This window comes from Notechis scutatus, chromosome 1 (genome assembly GCF_049901735.1).
Source record: "Notechis scutatus isolate UNSWTSFEM ecotype Mainland chromosome 1, rNotScu1.2, whole genome shotgun sequence".
Lineage (NCBI taxonomy): Eukaryota > Metazoa > Chordata > Lepidosauria > Squamata > Elapidae > Notechis > Notechis scutatus.
In genome coordinates, this window is record NC_142009.1 from 135,018,497 (window position 1) to 135,030,916 (window position 12,420).

Sequence of the window (12,420 nt, forward strand, 5' to 3'; positions counted from 1 at the left end):
TCATGTTACATTCATAAACAAGGTAGATTAAAATCTGAAAATCACATTGCGGAAACCAGGAGTCTCCCAGACTCCTTCTTCTTTAACAGGTCAAAGTTATCTAAATTATTCATCTTAGTTACCTGATTTGACTGCTATATAGGTCGATTAGTTACTCAGTACAACCACAATTGTTTTGTCACGGCTCAGAAATGAAGGCTCTCAAAGAGCTAGTAGCAACATCTGTTCTTACGTTACACACTTCATCCAGAAGTACAGCCATAAAGATTTATGTCAATCAGTACATAGCTGATATTGAGGTCCATACATTGTAACATTGTTGAGGTGGAGAAATACTGATATGTTCATCAGAAAGGAAAAAGTTTATATGTCAGCAAATTTGTGCCTGTCTTAAAAGATTAAAAGTCAACAATAATATTTTGAATTTTCTGGATCAGGCTTTAAGTTATATGAGAAGATTTATATTACAAGGTACTGAAAGAGAATTATCAGCAAGCAAAATTAGATTTTTTAAATTTATACTCTGGCTTTTTCCTAAAAACTCAAAAGGGTTGGCATAAAACTGGCTTGTTAAAAGTGGAGTTAAATGTGGGCCTAGTATCTTAACAGCGGTACCACGCTGGATCTCATGGGTAACTTTTGACCATCATTGTTTAGTACCAGTAATAATTCTTCACCTTCAATATTGAAAAAGTACTTCACCCAATATTTCACTCAATATATGGCTGCCAAATCTTTGCTGGACTTCTAAAAGATGTTCTCTCACACACCACCATTACTGAAATCTCACAGGATTTAGCAGTCTTCTTTCTAAATAGGGACTTGGGGCAGTGTAGAATCAAACAAGATGCCTATTCCTTTCATAACAATAGTAGCTGAATAGTAACTGAAATTGAACACTCTTGCTTAAAATAGTAAGAGATTAGAACAGGCTGTCAAAATAGGAGACTAACTGCAACCTGGATCTCTTATGTGGAATTGGATTTGGAAAGACAGAACTCTAATGTCATATTGTGTTTACTTTTCTGAGGAAATTTTACAATGGATAAGACATAAGGATTGAATTTAGAGAAACAGAGTGTCTAGAATCAATCAGACCAAAATACTTTCAGATATATAGAAAGTGCTGAAAGTGGGGGGTGGGGAGGGGAAGATTGTGAAAATAAAAATGGACATTGAACAATTCAGGTGGATGTTAAACATTAAGACAAAAATAACATCAACTAGCACAAAAATTGCAATAGCAAGAAGCGGCTGATGGCTTTGAGTTCTTGAGCTCAAATAGGAAATTAATCCTAATTTAGTGCTGTGTCCTTTAAGTGGTAGCAGCTCTTCAGTGTCTCAAATTGAAAATATGCAAAATAGCCATTTTAATGTGCAACCAAACCATGAGGCCAGAAGTCACCTTTTTGCAGGCTTTATTTTTTTCTGCAGTAAAGGCTGGTGGTTTAAAATATGCTAACAGTGCTTGATAAACCAGGATAATCAAACATCTAGAGGGCTAGCAATCTAGCTAGTAATATTGGGTGAGGATGCTCATGCTGCGTTATCCTGGACAATGCTAAAGGAAGCATTCCCTCTTCCACCAGATGAGCAAGGGGTGTGGCAATGGGACACCTGCATGACAACCTCTTCCGCAACGTTTGCTTGGCCATACTTAGTTTAGAGAATGTGGAGGTAATGGAGGCAGAATGAAGAGGTCATCCGAGGAGCCAATATGTATACAAATACTATTTCCGCAGATTTCTGGGTAGGACTTGGATATTCTTTTGCTAAACGGGTTTACTCTGGAGAATATGAATGGGTACTAGGAAGTTGGGGTGGTGGTGTGTGAAGTTTCTATTGATCTTAAACTTGCAAGGCTATTTAAAAGGTTGGATTTGGATCAGAGAAACATATGTAAAACTTCCACTCAGAGCGAAGCTCATTGAGTGACCTTGTCTATTGATCTTCTGCCAGTATAATCTATGTTTAAATATTGCTGTGATGATTTTATTTATTTACTAGACAATTTTGTTCCCAGATACCTCAATACCTTCAACAAAGGCAGAACTTCTAATATACTTGAATAGTTCTTAAAAATTTAGGAAGATATAACACAATCAAATATCAGGAATTGATCACAGCAAATATTTTAAAATATTTTGTATTATTTATTTATTGAATTTATATTGCCGCCTATTTGTCCATGGCGACTCGAGGTGGCTAACAGAATGTAAAACATATTATATATATTATATTAAAAAATAAAATAAAATAAAAACTAACAAGAAGAATCAAATAAATTAATAAAGTACAATAGAACAAAATCTGGGGAAAAATAAATATCATTATGATGATTTTATGTCATAAAATGTTTTACAAACTTTGCCAAATTTTAATTTCACGGGAGTCGGAATTTTGGGCACATTTGGTAAACCCATTTGAAGCATCTTGTTTGAAAAAGTTTTACCCGGTGATGCCCCTTTTGCCCAGTTAAAAGTTACAGACAGAAGAGTTTTAGCATTGTAGTATATGGATAGATTTAAAACATTTGTATGGCTAGATTTTAGCCATCTCAAGCTGTCTGGCTAAATTCAGCCAGACTTTAGATGGCTTGCAGAAAATTCAATAAAACCCAATAAATAGAACAACCCCCCGCCCCACCATATAAATGGATAAGCAAAACATTAAAATGGTGATCTACCCAAAAGTTCTACCGCATCCAAGCAGGGCTCCAATACATTATGACTTCTTCATGGAAGAACCTTGACAGCCTTTTTAGAGGGCAGTAAAGCTGCAGGAAAGTTCGTTCTATATAAGACTTCTTCTATGACCGAAATCAAAGGACTGTTAAGAATTCGAAAAAAATTGAGGTCATCATATAGAAAACATGAACATTTTACAAATAAAATATAACTGCCATGTTAATGGAATATTATACTGGGGAGAAGATATTTCTTTCCTTCCTTTCTCCCTCCATTTCCCTTCCCTCTCTTCCTCTTTCTTATTAGATAGTTCTGAGAAAAACTTACTCCATCATGCCTTAATGTTATTATTTAACACAGGGCCTCCCAAACTTGGCAACTTTAAGACTTGTGGACTTCAACTCCCAGAATTCTCTGGCCAGCATAGCTGAAGTCCACAAGTCTTAAAGTTGCCAAGTTTGGAGACCTCTGATTTAGCATTACGATAATTTAGCTGCTTGCAAAACAAGTATCACATGCAAATGACAGAAAGTCATAATGTACCATGCAACTTAATTGGTGTTCCACCTTTGATTAGGATGAATTGGTATCAGAAGTTCACAAATATGAATACAGGAGATCTAATCAAAGCAATGCTATCAGGTTTTAAAGCAATAATATATAACAAGTATAGAAACCAAAGGAAATGTTGTGCATGCAGAAATCGTCAACTTCGTGAGTTGGTCCTTTTTTTTTGTTTGTGCTGGATAGCGCAGCAAGGTTTTGATTAGGATCCTACATGCTCTCTCTTAGAGGTTATATACTGAATAAACAGAAGTCTGACAAGGTTAGATCAAGGATATTGCACTGATGCTTCTGATCACGATGTTTCATTTATAAGTGATAACTTTGATGCTTAGTGAAAGGTTTATTAGAATCTCAAAGTCAACTTCAAGGCTTTAAAAAGGATGGGCAAAGTTTTGCCTGGCAGATATTCTGGAAACCCTTCCTTTCCTTTCCTCTCTTTGCTGTTGTGGTATGCCTTTTATCGAAAACAAACAAATCAAAACCCAAATCTAGATGCAGATGATAAGAATGAATGTGATTTGACTGACGAAAAATCTTATTGGATGGAACTGTCATAAATTCCCAATGTTAAAATATTTTCCAGAGTTTGAAGTATGTAGCAGCATTTTATTAACCATATGCAAATAATGGACCTCTCTTTGGATGGATATAGCTTGGCCAAATCATTTTTAAAAAGTCTAATATATTAAACCAAGCCTTTCTTATTAAGCAACCAGATAGAGGGCCTTGGATTTGTTTTGTTTTTGTAAGCACGAATATTGAGCAACTCTCAATAATATATTTTTTTTAATTGGAAAGTGGGATGATAACGAATCTCCATTGTTTCATCACTCATAAAATACAGTGGCCCTCGCTTAACAATCGCTCATTGAGCAACCATCTGAACTTGTGGCAGTATTGAAGGCGTGGTACGATTGGTCCTCAAAATCCCAACAACTGCAGTGCTCCGCAGTCACATGGTTGCCATGTTCAAGCTTCTTTGCTGGCTTCTTACAAGCAAAGTCAGTGGGGAAGCCTGCAGGAGGTCTCAAATGGAGATTAGATGACATCCTTGCTTAACTAGCCATGATTACTTGCTTAGCAGTGGAAGTCAGGAAGTCTCAGTTCAACTGATGCACAACATTGTGTTTTACTACTGTGTAGCTTAGGGATGGAAATTCCAATCCCAATTGTTGTCATTAACTGAGAACTACATGTGCAACATTTCTATAACCCCAACAAGGGAACATTTGGGTTACACTGCATGCCTGCCAGACCCCAGAGTCAATCTGGATGAGGGCCTTACACAAAAAGGAAGAACAGAATAGCTGAAGACCAATTAATAATACACTCTCCCAATTCTACTTTATGAAGAAAACTGCAGAAATTAGTCAGGAGTCAGTAACTGAATTGAAGGCACACACATACAAAATTTTCCCTAAACATATGGGAATATTACTGAGTTTTGCTCATACTTGACTGAAGGCATTGCGTGCATTTTCAGTCTTAGGAAATGTTGGAGGTGAATTATGTGCTAATGCTGAATCACAATGTAAACTGTGACTCATGTAGCTGGTACCACTGTTGTGTGTATGACCACCTTTTCTATTTTTTCTATTTTTACCAATTTTATTTGATACAATTAATATCAATATATTTGACATTAAAACCATATGCACCTAAATGCAATAATGGTTTTAACAAACCCTATAATCTGTTGCCATTGTACAGGTAGTCCTTGATTTATGACCACAACTAAAACCTGAATTTCTGTTGTAAGTTGCTGCGGTTGTAAGTCGAATTGGATCTGAGTTTAGGACAATTTTTACAGCAGTTATTTAGTGAATCCAGCTCCCCCAATGGGCATTTTTGTTACTTTTTTTGACACAAATTGGTGGAAAAGATCACTAATTGTGAATTCTGCAACTGGTCATAAAGGTGAACCAGTTGCCAAGTGCCCCAATTGTGATTGAAAGACTGTGGGAGTAGTGTGAGGGTACGAAGTGCGAATACAGGTCATTAGTCACTCTCTGAGGCAATCATAACTTTAAACCATTATTAAACAAATGGTCGTAAGTCATATTACTCGTATACTACTTTATTTCATTCCTAAGGCCACCAATTTCTCACCATCCTTTGGGCAGCCTACAGACATTAAAAATCCAATATTTACAAACAATAACTAATAATGCCTGAGGTAAATAACACAAACCAATCATAAAACCACCACAACAATAAGAGGCTAATCTCTGAGACCAAGTAGCTGGAGAAACAGCCATATCTTCAGAGCCTCAAGAAAGGCTAATAGGGTTGGAGCCATCTGGAACTTTAGGAGGATGCTGTTCCACAAGGCACTGCTACAGAGAAGACCCAACTCCTTGGCCCAACAAGACCTCCTTGTTTAATAGTGAGGATGTAGAACATGCCTACTCTGCTAGATTTGTTGGGGTGAGCAAAAACAATGGGAGAAAGTTCATTCCACTAGAAGTGTACCCCCATGCCAGACAGGGCTTTATAGGTGACAACCAGCACTTTTAATTGCCCCAAGTTGGCACTGTGCATCAAAATAACCAGACACAAAGATAGTTCCCCCTCCACTATCACTCTGCTAATGAATTCCCACAACACTGTCTTACGTGCTGGGATGTCAAACCACCTAGTAGAGCTGTATTACTGTTACTGTTACTATTATCCTTCTCATCTTTCCTATTACCTAGCTTTTTTATTAGGTATTCAATTAGGTAACACAACTTTTCAGCGAACCCAGCTTCCCCATTGACTTTGGTTGTCAGAAGGTCGCAAAGGGTGATCATATGACTGATGACACTGCAACCGTCGTGAGTCAGTTGCCAAGCAACTGAATATTCATCACTTGACCATGGAGATGCTGCAATGGTTGTAAGTGTGAAAAATGGTCATGTCACTTTTTTCAGTGCCACTGTAACTTCGAAAGGCCATTACATGAAGTGTTGTAAGTTGAGGACATTCTAATTCTATTCTAAATTTATTTGTTTATATCTTGCCTTTGTTTTTATAAATAACTTATCATGAACATGCCTAATATTCCTTCCTCCTCTTATTTTCCTCACAACAGAGTGGGTGGGATGAGAGAGAGTGGTTGGCCCCAGATCACCCAATCAGCTTTCATATTTAAGATGGAACTGGAACTCACAGTTGGCTAGAATGGAGCAACCGAGCAGGGAGGAGGTTGCCAAAAGGACACCCTGAATCCTTGGTAACTTGGAACATTCTGTCTTCAGACACTGACAGGTGAAGGAGTGGAATAGTTTGGATCAATTTGGTTATTGTAATTGGTCAAAGTGTGGGTGAAAACCCCAACCAAGCTGTGACTTAGGTCGTACACGACTGACACAAGTGGTTTTCAAAAGTCTGTTGTGAGAAAATCAACTCTGCTGCCTGTTGTTTGCGTCTTTTCACAGACCTCTGCATCTATAAATAAAACTCATATGAAAAGGTTACGGTAAATCATCAGTGCTGACTCATTCGAAGGAAACTAAACCCTGTAACATTACCCTGGGAATTTGTCACCTTTTGAGGAAGCAAAGAGCTAACTACCGAAATGCAATCTCTTACTCTCAATCCTTTTAGCTATTCTTACTTGATAATTCCTCTACCCTTTAAGTGGAGTGTCAGGGCTCCGGCAACTACCCCCATTTAAATCATGAGTCTTGAGCCAAACTTCCAAAACTTAAAAAGGATTTATTGGGAGTTAAAATGCCGGCACTGCCTGGATGTAGCCAACTCTGAGACACATCATTCATTGTCACCCTTGGCCCTGGTTTTTCCCCTGGGTGTATTGTAATTCATATTCTCCAATGGGACATATCCATAGCCAAGAGTCATCAATCATGCTCTCCAGTTAGAATTTTGCACAGCAGAAACTTCAGTCGCCTAGTTATTATCTTTGAAAACATTTATGGAATGCAAGCTGCCGAACTGCCCCCCCTCCCTTTCTGTTGGCAACTCTAAAAGACCATAGAAATATTTTATGAGTTGACATGGAGCAGGAGTTAAAATCGAGTCCATCCAACCAAACCATTGTTTTTTCTTCTTTTCTTGTCCTCTTGTAATTCAATACTTTTGACATTATCAGAGTTCACCTGGGAATGATAACTTCTTTCCAAGACATAGGAAGTCAGTCAGGATTGGTGGAAGGAAATCCAGTTATTGGGATTTAAGGAGAAATATGTGGGAACCAAGGGAAGGACATTAACTATCTGAAAAGAAAACAGGAAAACAGGATCATCTCACAAATGGGAAAAACTTCAGGGACTCACTAGGATAGAGAGACAGAAACACAAACACACATATACACATACATTATTTATTTTCTTAAGTTTTCGCGGGTACTTACATGTATGGCATTCAGCTTTGTTCGGGTATTTTCCCATGTCATTGTAGTTGTGCTTTTAAAGTTGTAGCAACGTTTCGGCAGAATCTCATCTGATGATGGCAGATGAGATTCTGCCGAAACGTTGCTACAACTTTAAAAGCACAACTACAATGACATGGGAAAATACCCGAACAAAGCTGAATGCCATACATTATTTAATATACATATTAAATAAAGACAAGCCCAACCAATTAACCAGGATCATCCCACAAATGGGAAAAACTTCAGTAGATAACTCAGGGAGTCACTAATTTAAGTCATGATTTTAAATAAAGACAAGCCCAGCCAATTAACCAGTCTGCAATAAGAATTCCAGGAAGAGCTTACTACTTCAACAAAATATGGACTAAGGAATATCTACTATTTCTTAAGATTCCCACCTAAGGAATCAGACGAGAGAGCTACTGTATTTAAATATGTTTATATGTCCTCTTTGATTTTTACAATAAACAAGATAGCTTTGGGAAGTATGTGGGAGATAGAATTTGTTTTCTGGATTTAAATGATTTACAAGTGAAACTGGATAGGCCAATTATGAAAGGGTGACGAACTAAGTGAATTTGCATCCATTTTAGCTAAGGCTGGCTATGTATTTCAATGTATTGACAAGGTTGCTTTTTAAAACCCTGTATATGAAAATTGTTATATGGTAGTCCTTGACTTACGACCACAACTGAGCCCAAATTTTCCATTAAGTGAATTTTGCCCCATTTTATTTATTTTTGTTACAGTTGTTAAGTGAATCATGCGGTCATTAATTGAATTTGGTTTCTCCCATTGATTTTTCTTGTGGGAAGCTGGCTGGGAAGGTTATAAATGGTGATCACATGACCCCAGGACAATGCAACTTTCATTTGTCTGAATTTTGATCACATGACCCTGGGGTTGCTTCAATGGTCTCAAGTGTGAAAAGCAAATATAAGTCACGTTTTTCAGTGCTTCTGTAACTTCTAATAGTCACTAAACAAATGTTTGTAAGTAGAGGACTGCCTTTACAAAGTGTTACGATGCATGCTACAAGTGCTGAATTGCTAAAAGTTTCAAAACTCAAAGGTTTGAGAATGAATATTCCCAGAACCTTAGGAGGATGTTACTTAAGATCCTGATTTTTTTAAATGGGTTCACTCAATTCCTGCCCATTCTCTTCCTGCAATAACATGTCAGCAATAGGTTTTGTTGCTTTTTTACTTGTTTCTTCTTCTGCTGCTGCTGCAATCCATCAATAACAGGAAGGATCAGATTGAGGAACCACTTTCCTGAGTTAGCAGCTGGAACCATACAAAACACGTGATCAGAGCTATACCAAATCTATAGAGCTAGAACTGCCAAACTGTAACTAGGGGCAATAAGTATATTCACCAATCCTAATTCACGTTGAAAAGTAAAATTTTAAATTGGAGTTATGCTTACTAAAATGTATTAATATATCAAGGTTTAATAGGTATTTTTGGCAAATAAGTAAACATGAATTCTGGGTGGTCAGAGTGATACTTAAAATAAAAGTGCAGAGTGATGCTTAAAATAAAGTGCATGCACAGACCTTAAACTGAATAAGCAGGCATAGTGTGTTGTCTCAGTATCATGTTTGCAGGATATTCAAATTTTTAAACTGCAGGCTGGAATTATGATACAGGAAGTCCAAGGAATGTGGTGAAACTACCTCTACTGTGAAGACTGAAATATTCTATGAAACCTCAAATGTGGAGGAGGCCAAAACTAGTGTCTATGGCAGTGCTTCCCAACCTTTTTTTTGCCCCGCACCCCTAAAGAAATTTCACTTGAACCTCGCACCCCTTGAAATTTAGACTTTAGGAACTACTGAACGCGTTAAATATATGGTAGGATTGAATCTTTTCAGCTATGTATGTGACGGCCACTAAATAACGATACTTAACTCTAAAATGAAAACAAAGTTAATCCATTGCATAATAAATAAATAAAATAAAAATAAATAAAAATTACCTGGACTTTTCTCGCACCCCCTGGAATATCGTCTCGCACCCCCAGGGGGTGCAAGCACCCCAGGTTGGGAACCCCTGGTCTATGGAGATTCTCAATCATCCAGGTTGTCCCCAAAGTGCTTTTTTTCCCAGAAGGCAACTGGACTTCCTTATTTTTCTTTGAAGATGTTTTGCTACTCATCCAAGAAGCTTCAGAGCTGAAGAAACTTCTTGGATGAGAAGCAAAATGTCTTCAAAGAAAAACAAGAAAGTCCAGTCGCCTCCAAAACCAGTGGTCTTGTAGGTTTTAATGGACTTCAGTTTCCATCTGCAGGGCCAGTATGACCTCTCACTGGGCATTAGTCATTATGAACTTGAATCACAGACTCTTGTCGCAGGTCCGAAACAGACACTTGCTATCTTAGGAAGCTTCTAGCGATCCTATCAAGATAGAGAAGAATGGTCTCATGTAATAAGGACATATAAAACCAGTGATTCACCCTAGAGAGGTCATGACTTTTACAGCAGGAAAAATCAGTAATTATTGATTATACGTGCAGATAAAGAAACTTCCCCTAGGCACTGGGGCAGAAGCTCTGGTGTGGGCATATCCCACAGATTGAGAATGACTAGACTTAGACTAACTTTATTGTCACTTTGAATGTACACCAAACGGCGTACATTAAAATGAAATTTTGTTGCATACAGCTCTCAAAGGCTTTCCACCTCTAATATACATGACAAAATAAATAAATAAATTCAAAATTATGCATATGCCCACATATATTATACGACATGGAGAAACAACACAGTCTAGTTTGGATGTAAATATGTACATGGCGAGAGAAACAAATCTTGCGAGTTTACCAGACGGATGGCATTGGGAAAAAATGAGATAGTGTCAGGGACACCTCTGTTCATGGCCTAGAGTTCCTTTGATAGATGGGTGCTAATAATTACTCCTGCCAGTTACTAAACCCAATTACAAGAGTGGATTATATTCACGAGAGTGTCCTAAAAGGCAGCTATTTTTCTGTTGTGAAACACAGAACTTTTCTGACATACACCTCAACATATCATAAGCAAAAACTCTGTGAAGCAGGTAATGCATAAATTATAAGAGAGAATTGCTTTCACTCATAATCCACCCAGTTGTTGTCTAATACTGTATATTAAGAGCAACTTTTCCCCCTCTATCTTGCTTTTGACCAAGAGATGTTTGAGCGAACCGATTCTTCTGCGTTTGTTTTTATCACTATGGTAGTACCCAACCAATTTATCTAAAACTGCTGCTTTGACCAAGGTTAGTTTTCTAGGAGCATCTGAAGCCAGATCATCCAAAAAGGGCCTTTGGGTTTCTTCCTTTTAAATCAGACTAAAGACAGCGATTGCTCAAGCAATAATACCAGGGTTTTTAATGCTCGACCGGAAGAGAAGCCTTGTCAGATTATCAGATCGGGTTCAACAAGGCCGTTCTTTATACTCTCACCCGGGAATAACCCTTTATTAAATGGAAAAGCCTGCCTGCTTCCCCCACCTCCCCAAGGATGGAGAAATTCATTTGCTATTTTTAAAAGTATGTTTTTTTTTCACTCCAGGGCAATGCAAATAAGCCCATTGTAATTGACTAGCCCTATCATTATCTCCTCCCCTTTTTTTGTATTAGAAGTGTTAATAAGTCACCTCGTTTCTAACCTGTGTATATGTGTGTATATATGTGTGCGTGTGTGTATACACACATATACACATACATACACACACACACACACACATATATCAGACAACTGTAAAAGTCTGACTCACAGATGAACACAATACAGAAGCCTGATGATGGCAGATGAGATTCTGCCGAAACGTTGCTACAACTTTAAAAGCACAACTACAATGACGTGGGAAAATACCCAAACGAAGCTGAATACCATACATGTAAGTACCCGCGAAAACTTAAGAAAACATACACACACACACAGTTATATGTTATGTGTGTTATATATGCATGTGTGTTATATGTATAGGCCTGTCTGTCTAATCTATCTATCTATCTATCTATCTATCTATCTATCTATCTATCTATCTATCTATCTATCTATCTATCTATCTATCTATCTATCTATCTATCTATCTATCTATCTATCTATCTATCTATCTATCTATCTATCTATCTATCTATCTATCTATCTATCTATCTATCTATCTATGCCGGCCTGTCTATCTATTATCTATCTATCTATCTATCTATCTATCTATCTATCTATCTATCTATCTATCTATCTGTCTGTCTGTCTGTCTATCTATCTTCTGTCTGTCTGTCTGTCTGTCTGTCTGTTTATCTATCCACACACGAAAAACAAAATCCTCTGGGTTCCGCCTGCCCATTAAGCCAGCGCCTCGGACGATCCCAGCAATGTTTTTCACGCCGGGTTAATGCAATTTACACGACACGTGCCCGAAAGGCTCCGGCAAACAACATTCCAAAAGCGCCACCCAAATACTCACATTTCGCCGACCTTCCTGTCGAGCTGGGTGTTCGGCTGAGGCCAGGCGGGCCCTGTGATTGGCCGGAGGGATCACCTCAGTTCTCCTCCTCCTGGCGCTGAGTCACAATGCAACGGCCAAGCGCAGAGCAACTTCAAAAGCAAAGGGCCCTGCCGAGGGGGGGATCCCGACGGCCGGACGGGACCCGCCGAATTAAAATCAGGTGGGCTCCTCTCTCTCCTTTCGCCTTACCATTCCTCTTTAGAGCCCTTCGCCTTTGCAGGGGGTCCCCTGGAAATTAGGTGGGTGCGGGTTAGGGAAACTGCCATAAACTCAGACCTAGGTGGGTGCAGTTTAA

General features: G+C 38.3%; 1 protein-coding gene across 5 annotated transcripts in view; it reads left to right on the forward strand.

Annotated features, from left to right (window-relative positions):
• Positions 1 to 12,420, forward strand: part of LPIN1 (lipin 1) — a 122,511-nt gene that overhangs the window by 54,004 nt on the left and 56,087 nt on the right. Inside the window, exon 1 of one of the 5 annotated variants that reach the window (XM_087946751.1) lies at positions 12,187 to 12,285. The exons of 3 other annotated variants lie outside the window; for them this stretch is intronic. The gene's annotated coding sequence lies outside the window, so the exon portion shown is untranslated. Of the gene's footprint in view, positions 1 to 12,186; positions 12,286 to 12,420 lie in introns of those variants that run through there. One more of the 5 variants, XM_087946739.1, reaches the window with a different exon arrangement.